The following is a 10,224-nucleotide window of genomic DNA, read 5'->3' on the forward strand; positions in this document are numbered from 1 at the left end:
TGTATAATCGGATTAAATTTATTTTCACTTTTACTCTATCATATATACTTCACAGTACTCTCTACCACTTCAAAAGATTTCTTTATCATCATAATCTTGTGAAGCTTAAAAACAGGAAGAACCCTTGAATAATTTATGAGTTACAGCTTCTCTTAATTCTTTTAAATTGTGTTCAATTTGAAGAGGAAGTAGAATGATAAAATGTGAAACTGTAATTTTGAGTTACTCATTTATTACTGAATTGTGATTTAGACATCGATGTCTGGGAGATTTTTAACATAAAATCACAAATATATTATTGCTTCTTAGAATTCTAACAGTAAGGGTTAGCTCAATACAGGTTTCATTTTGGCTTGTGCTTCTAGCGTCTTTTTTTTTTTTTTTTTAAAGATTTTATTTATTTGACAGAGAGAGACACAGTGAGAGAGGGAACACAAGCAGGGGGAGTGGGAGAGGGAAAAGCAGGCTTCCTGCCAAGCAGAGAGCCCGATGTGGGGCTCGATGTGGGGCTCGATGTGGCGCTCAATATGGGGCTCAATGTGGGGCTCAATCCCAGGACCCTGGAACCATGACCTGAGCCGAAGGCAGATGCTTAACGACTGAGCCACCCAGGCGCCCCTGGTGCTTCTAGTGTCTTAAGCAGAAAGTAGTCGGTGACATTTTCAAGGGGTAGTGGTGAATTTGCTTACAAAAAGTTTGCCCGACAAATAAATCAATTGCAATGACTCCTCTTTACAGACATCTCAGGCTTCATCGATAGTGGAAATGATCTTGGGAGCAACTGAAAAACTAAAATCGTTATTCCCTGTTGATATAGGACATTCTCCGACTAAACCACAATGCAGCTTATGCATTTTACTTTGCTGTTTTCACATACTTCTCTGCTTGGCATAGAAATCCTGTAAATCAAACACATTTGCGCTTCCAAAGAATGATTTATTAGGGCCCTGGAGAGAGCATTGCTTCATTCTGTTTTCTCTAAATAGCACAATTTATACTCTGTTTCGTTTTGTTATGAAAAGAAGGTAGCTAGCATGAACCTTAGCCCATAAATTCGACTGGGTGAGAAAAGTCATATTAAATTGTTTTTCTTATATGGTGTTAGTTCTGACTGAGCCCTCATCCTGCCTGGCTTAGTGGGTTGAAGGCAGGAAATTCAATCTCACATATCACGGGTGTTCGTTCTCTCCTCTTTTCTGGGCTTTGCACAAGAGTCCAGGGAGTGGCTTCTGTAGTGCTAAGAACATGGATAAGGGCATTTAGCCTTCAGTCCAGTTTACCTAAGGTCATTGTCCAGACCTCAGTGTGTTGGCTGAAGATGGGAGGCATGTGCTGAGCGAGACGGAGATAGAGTGACATGGGAGAGAGCAGAGAGGGGGAAGGAATTTAGAGGGAACAAACACACATTATTATCGGACCAAATGATAGACTTTCAGAAACATTATAATAATTAAAAATTTAAATAGGCAGCTTACCAAATATGTACCGTTATCTTTGTTTATAAATAAATATCTTATCTAATTTAGAGAATCTATCAAACTATATCCTGAAGAGAATGCATCATGCATCCATAACGCTATGAATCTATTCTTTTTTTTTTTTTTTCCTGGAGAGGGAGGGAGAGAGAAAGGAGAGAGAGAGGAGGGGCAGAGGGAAAGTGAGAGAGAGAATCCCAAGCAGGCTCCCCACCCAGCATCTGGGGCTCCATCTCAGGACCCTGAGATCATGACCTGAGCCGAAATCAAGAGTCAGACGCTTAACTGACTAAGCCACCGAGGCGCCTCGCTATGAATCATTCTTTAACAACAAGATTTTCAAGGTGTTATTTTAATGATTGAAAACATAGCATATTTGGTTATAAATCAAGAGCAGGAGTTGACTTTAAAAATACTTTGAGTGTATTCTGAGCTACAAATATATTGACATATAAGAGCAAACTACGCAGGTTCTATAAATAGAAGTGCATTTAAAAGCATAAATGATTGGCAGTGGTAATGCAAGAAAAAGCTGTGTCTGTCTTGAACATTGACCTTGAAACTTGTTTGGAAGCTTTAGTCTATGCTGCAAAAGGGCATTAGGTACTTCAAAGTCCATCTTGGCTTCCTATTTGCAATTTTTAAATGATTGAGGTTAATCTTCAGGAAACTGCTTGCCATCCTAGGGGAGCATCACCTCCTTGTCTTTCACAAAATCAACTAAAGTTCTTTAGCCATTGCAAAAAGGTTGGATTTTGGTAATAAAAGAAAGCTAAACTCCTTTGACTTTTTGAATGATGATTTTTTTTTCCCTGACTTAAGTATGAAGTTATGATAACTTAAAATTTTTTTAAACTTATTTTTACTTAACGATAGCATAACAACATGAGAGGCAAACAAATAATTCAAAAGTCACTCATATTACTACTGCTTCACACAGTGATTTTTATTATTGCTCATTATCCCTCCACATGTTTACATTCATATTTTATATCTAATAATGATATTCATCTAGCTTTTAAAATTTATATTCCAGAAACTGTTACTGACAATAGGGATGCTCTATGTCTCTGTGTTCCTGTTTTTTCTTTTTCTTACTGATGTATTTTTGCTTTTTTTCTTTCACCTACTGAGATCCCCCTAACTTCCTCACCTCTTCCCTCCTCTGTAACCATGTTAACAACCTGGTACATATATTTCAGTAGCTTGCTTTGTCCACTTTCGATACCTCACAGAAATCCCTCTCAGTCAACCATTAAACATCATACTCATTTTGAAATGCTGCATAATGTTCTATGTTTTGCATGAATCAATTTGATTATTCTCCACTGATGATGTCATTCACCCTGTCTCTGTTTTTTCTTCAATAGTGTGTGGCAGTAAATAGTCTTTGTGTATATATCCTTTCATTTTTTTGGTGTAGCTGTCAGGAATAGGATAGCTGGGGCAAATATGCCTGTTTTCCAATTTTAACAGATATTAGCATATAGCACATTAAAAATTTTAGTTTACCCAAAGGCTCTACAATGCACATTGCCATCAGTAATATAGGATTCCTTTCTTGTTCTCTAACCTCCTTTCTGGAACTACAGTATAAGTTATCTCTGCGAATTTTGCCCATGTGTTGGGTTCTTTGGTACTTTGCTTTGCACTTCTCTGCTACTAGTTGGAACATTTTTTTATGTTTATGAGCTATTTGGATTTGCTCTTCTCTGAATTGCCTGATAATATTTCATCCAGTTTTCCTTTGGATTGTTTCTTCACAATTTCTTTCTTTTTTTTTTTTTTAAGATTTTATTTATTTATTTGACAGAGAGAGAGAGCACAAGTAGGCAGGCAGGCAGGCAGAGGCAGAGGGAGAAGCAGGCTCCCCGCTGAGCAGGGAGCCCGATGTGGGGCTCGATCCCAGGACCCTGGGATCATGACCTGAGCCGAAGGCAGACGCTTAACCGACTGAGCCACCCAGGCGCCCCATGTTTCTTCACAATTTCTAAGAACTTTGTATTCTATATATTATTTTATTTTCCCAAATCTACTTTGTAATATATTTTGCCAAGCAAATTATATATATGTATATATATTCTTTATATAGAAATATTCTTTATTATAATTTAAATATATAATGTTTTAATTTTTAAAATAGCTTGAGTTTCTTGAATTGGCTAAAAAGGTCTTCTTTATCTCTAGACGACACTTCTGTCTCTTAGATTTTTTTTTTTAAAGATTTTATTTATTTGAGAGAGAAAGAATGAGAGAGAGAGAGCACACGAGAGGGGGGAGGGTCAGAGGGAGAAGCAGACTCCCCGCTGAGCAGGGAGCCCGATGCGGGACTCGATCCCGGGACTCCAGGATCATGACCTGAGCCGAAGGCAGTCGCTTAACCAACTGAGCCACCCAGGCACCCTCTTAGATTTTCTTCTAAGATTTTTGTTTTACTTTATAGCTTGAAAAATTTAAAAACATCTGAAATTTGCTTTATATAGGGGTTGAACTTTTATTTTCTTCAGATGGATAGCTAGTTGTGCCAGCATCATTTATTTTTTTTTTAAAGATTTTATTTATTTGTGAGAGAGAGAGAGACAGAGAGAGAGAGAGAGCACAAGCAGTGGGAGTAGCAGGCCTCCCACTGAGCAGGGAGCCTGATGTGGGACTTGATCCCAGGACCCTGGCTGGGATCATGACCTGAGCCAAAGGCAGATGCTTAACTGACTGAGCCACCCAGGTGCCCCTGCCAGCATCATTTATTAATATTCTTTCTTATTGAAATGTATTTTTCTCATATATTAATTTCTGTTATGTACTAGAATCTACTTCTGGACTCAATTCTATGCTGATTAGTGTCATTACTTCTTTCACTTGAACTTAAAGATCACTTAATTTCAATTTCAAAACTTAACCCAGTTGAAATTCAAATTGGAATTATAGTACATTAAAATATTAATTTGGGGGAATATTAATTAAGTTGGGGGAATTAATTTGGGGGATATTTTATGATACTGTCTTCCCATTCAAGAATATAGTATTTGTTCAGATCTTGATTTATGTTCTTTATTAGGACTTTATAACAGCTTTTCCTTATTAGCTTTATTCCTTGAGGGATTTATAGTTTTTGTTATAAATGTTTACCCCATATCAACTTCCAAGTACTTACTGTGAATATAGACTAAAGCTATTAATTTTTGGCATACTTATCTTGTATCTAGACACCTTCCCAAGTTCCTGAATAATTCTAATAGATTTTTTTTGAACTTTTGAGGTATCCACTTATTTTTTTTAAGACTTTAAGTAATCTCTACACCCAACTATGGGGCTCAAACTTACAACCCTGAGATCCAAGAATCATATGCTCCACCGACTAAGCCAGCCAGGCACCTAGAGGTATTCACTTATAATATCAGCAAAAATAATTTCATTTTCCAGTGCATAAAATGAATATTTAATTCTATTGATTTGATGCTTCTGTTGGCAGTATTAGAGGACACTAATAACCCGTCTTGCATAGCATTTTTTTTTTTAAGATTTTATTTATTTATTTGACAGAGAGAGAGAGACAGCGAGGGAGGGAACACAAGCAGGGGAAGTGGGAGAGGGAGAAGCCGGCTTCCCGCCGAGCAGGGAGCCCGATGCAGGGCTCGATCCCAGGACCCTGGGACCATGACCTGAGCTGAAGGCAGACGCCCAACGACTGAGCCCCCCAGGCGCCCCGCACAGCACTGTTTTGAGGACTAAATAAAACACGTATAAAGTGCTGAGTGGCATATAGTAGGGGACCCAAGGAATGATTAATATTATTACTTTCAACTATTAGCGCTTGAGTTCTTCAATCTAAAAAGGTCTCTTTCATGGAAACACCATATCAGAAAACATGAATTAAAGAATCATTTGCTAGTTTTTTTCTTATTCTTTCATCATTCCCCTTAGTTTGTTTTGGGGAACCTGGGTGACAGCTTTCTTAAACTTCTGTGATTCTCTCACCTTTGACAGAACAGCAGGAAAGGAAAGCAGAGAAATAGCTTATGTATGGAATGGTCCCAAAGAGTCCTATGTAATAACAGGTTAATAATTAATATATAATAATTATTACAATTGCACAGATTATTTTCCTTTGGAGAAGAGGGGTTAATAGTCGAACCAACCTTCAAGCTAGATATTGAATGTATTGTGATTTAACTCATGTGGTGTTTCAGTTTATTTCGTGCAGGTCAAGGAGACCTGCCACAAAATCTTTTGCTACCCAGAATTCACCTTTCTTCTTTAAAGTGAGATAAAGCAGTTAAGCCAATTGTGACCAATTTTACGGCTTCTCTCAGTGAGTTTTATAAGCAACTGAGCTAAGATAAAAGCCCTTCCTTATGATGTAAGAGCCCTGGGGAGAGGAACTCTTAGGGAGATGCAGCTCCCTGATGACAGTGGCGGAGGGGGCCTTGCAAATCGCCTTCCCTTTCCAGGGCTGACCGTTTAGCATTTTACATCTTCCCTGTTTGGACAACTTCCTGAGACTTGTCCTCTTTTCCCTCCTTGAGCGAATCTTGGCGGAGGGCCTTGGGCAACAAAAGCATTAACTCTCCATCTGGCATTAGCCACATTCTGAAAAGGGGAGAAGGCCTTGACCATAAGAATATCTTATACTGGTTCAGAGTGGAAAGAAATTGGTGTTAGGGCAGTGGCTAACAACATTCTTTTTGTTCCTGAAAAATTGAGAGCTAGCTATTAGGTGTTTGCTAAATAGTTAATTACCAGCTGGTCCAGCTTCTGCAAGGAGCTCAAAAATGTATTTCAGGAATTGATATTGTTTTATGAGTCTAACCAAATAGAGACTCTATTAAAGTTGCCAGTTAAAATCTTGTATGATGCTTTACTGAAGTCAGAAAATTCAAAGGAATGAATGAGTGAAATGAGAATTTTTCCCAGAATAGTTCCAGTAGAGAAGGACTAAATCAACTTCTGGGAACTTTAAGTTTATATCTTAACATGTAAACCACACAGATGGTTACTGTCTCCTTCTACCATTACTTCAAGTAATTTATGTATAAAACTTATCTGGAGAGTGCTCGCTTCGGCAGCACATATACTAAAACTTATCTGGAGAAGGTCCAAATTCAGTTCTGAGAAGTGATTACAGACGGAAACCTCACCCCTAATGCAAGATATAATAATAATAAAAAAAAAAGGTTGCACTAAGTTAATCCCTAATTTGCTTAAATGTTCAATGTACTTTCTTCTGTTCAAATCAATTTTTGTCATTTAATTCGTCCTGTCTATCACTCCCATTTCTAAAACAGGAAACAAACAAAAAATAGTAAAGAAAACATTGAATTCACTGCAGAAGTTGAGTAAATCTTCTAAATCATGACCCTGTTTGGTTTCAGAAGTGCTCCTTTACTTCTAATATGAACTCATGTATATCTGATTAAAGGTGGCGTGAGGTGGAGGGAAAACCCTCGAGTCTGAAAATGAAAAGTAAGAAAATAAAGTTCGTTATTTATATCACTCCTAAATCTAAGTCAGTAGAAGGGGGAAATTTCTGTCACCACTGAAAAATATAAAATACGTAGTATAGACAAGATGTATGCTAATTCATAAGTGGATGGTAATTCAGTGGGATAACAGCAGTAATATATGGGTACTATGTTGGTTCTGGAATTGTGGAACTAGCCCAGAATAGACCTTTTATGGATTCCTGGAAGTCTCATCTGATTCTAGGTTCCCCTCCAAAGAATCTCTACTGAGTAGATCAAACCTGGGGCTTTCCTAGGTGAGATCTCTCAAGGGAGCTCCCTAGGCCTGCTGATTCAATTCAGCATGTTTGGGGTTATCCTAGAGTAGACCCATGCTAGTCGTTGTTACTGTAAAATTAGTAAAACACTGTGCAGTAGGCTGATAATGGCTCCCAGATAATGTCTGCATCCTAAGCCCTAACCTGCGATGTTATCTTTATTTGAAAAAGGGTCTTTGCAGATGTAATTAAGGATTTTGAGATAAGGTTATCCTGGATTACCCAGGTGGGCCCTAAATGCCATCACAAATGTCCTTAAAAGAGAGGAGACACACACAGAGAAGATACTAAGATGTAAGCAGAGTTTGGAAGGATTGTGGCCTAATGCCTAGGAATGCCAGCAGCAAGGAATGGGTTCTCTTCTAGAGCTGCTAGGGAGCAAGGCCTTGCCGACACTTTGATTTTGGCCTTTTGGCCTCCAGAAGTGTGAGAAAGTTTGTTCTTTTAAGCCACCAAACTTGTGGTAATTTGTTACAGTAGCCCTACAAACTAATACATACTGTTCAACTAGAACATGAATATCTGTCTAGAGAGCAATAGAAATAGATCAACAGATAAGAGCCCAGTTAATAAGAATTTATCTCCCTAACACATTTTTGTGGGTAAAACACCAAAGTGCCTTGTAAGAAAATTGAGAGGAACAAAAATGTTTGTATTATTGAAAGGTATATGGAGAAATACTTCAATGGCATGTATTTGAAAGATGCCTCTTGGTTTTGGTTCAGATGAATTTGAAAACTTGTCACCATTGGCTCTGAAACACTTTAGTCACTACACTGACATCCATAGACCTGGTACTAATTAGAGGATGTTATTTCCAAAACCATCCTATTGTCTCAGATTAGTAGCCAATTCCCCACCAGAAGTATAAAGAGGGACAGATATAAATTATGATGTGTCTAGAGAATGAAAATACTGCTGGCTTACAGCATAAGACAAGTAGAGAAGAACATTATCTTGTTCCTTGCCATCAAAGATGCTGTATTTTCAGGCTATGGAAGGCTATTTGCTGCTTTCCCTTTTTAATAGCAATCTTTTGTACTCTAGTCCTTCTCAACCCCAGCCCACTTAGGCCAGGCTTTCCTATTTCACTTTCTCCATGCTTAATCCTTATGAAAATAATTTAATTCACTCATGGTTTCAGTTGCCTCCCGTATGTCAATGACTCCGAAACTCAACTGTTAAAATCTGCCTCTTCTCAGAATATACTCTATAATATTTCACTTAACATCAACTTTATCTCACCAAAAAGTTCCTTCACTCATGCACTAAAAACAATTCTCCATTTTGTCATTGGTGCTCAATCCCTCTGGTCCTGTTAATCACTTTTCTTCAGTCCCCACATCTAAGTCACTGACCAATTCTTCAGTTATTCCTTTAAAAAAATTTCTTGGGCTCCCCTTCTCACGATGGCTCCAACCCTAGTCATTTAATGCTTACAGACCCAAGCAGCCTACAGGTTAGCTGGGTTAACTCTGGCTCTACTATTCCTCCACCCTGGGCCTTCACACAGCTATCAGATCTGTTGCTTTAGTCGTATTACTCCCATTTACAACAGCAGAGTAGCTCCCTGCTAACTACCCATTGTATACTGTACCCATTTGATTGTGCTCCATTTCCAGCATAGAAAAATACTAATTTTTTCCTGCCAGCCATACAGTTCTCCATCACTGGTTAATTTGCTCAGGGAATCTAAAACTGACCTGAGCAAAATAGAAATATAAATCAAATAGTCCATACATTTAAAAGCAAAGTACAATTTGTACTGTTAGTCATTGTTATTAGTACAAATAATAAGCACAAACTATCTGTGGTTAGATATGAATTTTTAGATTTTTGCTTTTTGGATACTTTTTTACTGATCTTCCCCACCACTGATTAACATTAACCTTGCCAGCAGGGTCTGAGCATATTCTATCATTTACTCTTTGCAACTCCTCTATGCCCCAGGCATAGTACATTGTACATTCAAAAGTTTGACAGTAGTAGAGTTCCCTGTTCTGAACTTAAGTGTTCACAGAGGATATAGACTATCATAGTATAAATAGAAATTTCAATGGGTAATAATGGCAAATGACAAAAATAAAGATTTTGATCTCTGCCATAAGCTTCTGACTGAAGTTTAAATGTTATTCACATAAAAATCCTGTAAGATATGTTTAGTTTTCAAAAAAATACTCCTGGATTTTGACCCAAATGCTGAATCTGGGTAATTATTTATGTCATTGTATAAGGAAAATCAGATTAAACTAGGTTCATAATATAACAAGAGTAAAAATTCTTTCCATACCCTTTCAGACAAATCAGAGAAATTATTGACTGCCTATAGATGATCTTTACACATATTAAAGATGTTTTCCTAAAATTAAATTGTCCCAAATGGAAAGCTGTAAGAAAGTTTAATAGACTATTACCAATTGAGCTTTGTTCATTTGCTGATAGTCTTTTCCCCCAATGGAATGTATCCTCCATGTGGGCAGAACATTCCTGCTATATCCCTAGCACAGTGAACGATGCCAGGAACATGGTACACATGCAGTACTGAATACATTTGTTGATTTTTTGATACAAAAGTCAGGCAGATGTCTCTAATTTTGGATAAAATCTTTAATTCTTAAACTCAGTAATCTATAGGCTACAAACAAGGATGTCTTAAGAAAGCAAGTTGAAACTATGTGCAACATTGTGGAATACTTTTTATCTGCATTTAGAAAACAGACCTATTTAGCAGTATTTTACTTCTACCTTTCAAAGATAAACTGTCAAGCCTACAAACTTAGCTGTTCCATTAATAGGCTTATTAGCCAATTTTGACAAGTATTATCAATATCCCCAACAAAGACTTATGCATTTTTCTATCAACAGTCAGGTATGGGAAACTAGGTTTAGTTCTACTCAGAATCATCACACTTCTCTCATGTATTCATAAAACACCAGATGTACCATGCACTGTTAACAAATTATAGATTAAAA

The sequence above is a fragment of the Callorhinus ursinus genome, unplaced genomic scaffold, assembly GCF_003265705.2.
Source record: "Callorhinus ursinus isolate GAN/ISIS: 27379988/994484 unplaced genomic scaffold, GSC_fseal_2.0 scaffold14, whole genome shotgun sequence".
Classification (NCBI taxonomy): Eukaryota; Metazoa; Chordata; class Mammalia; order Carnivora; family Otariidae; genus Callorhinus; species Callorhinus ursinus.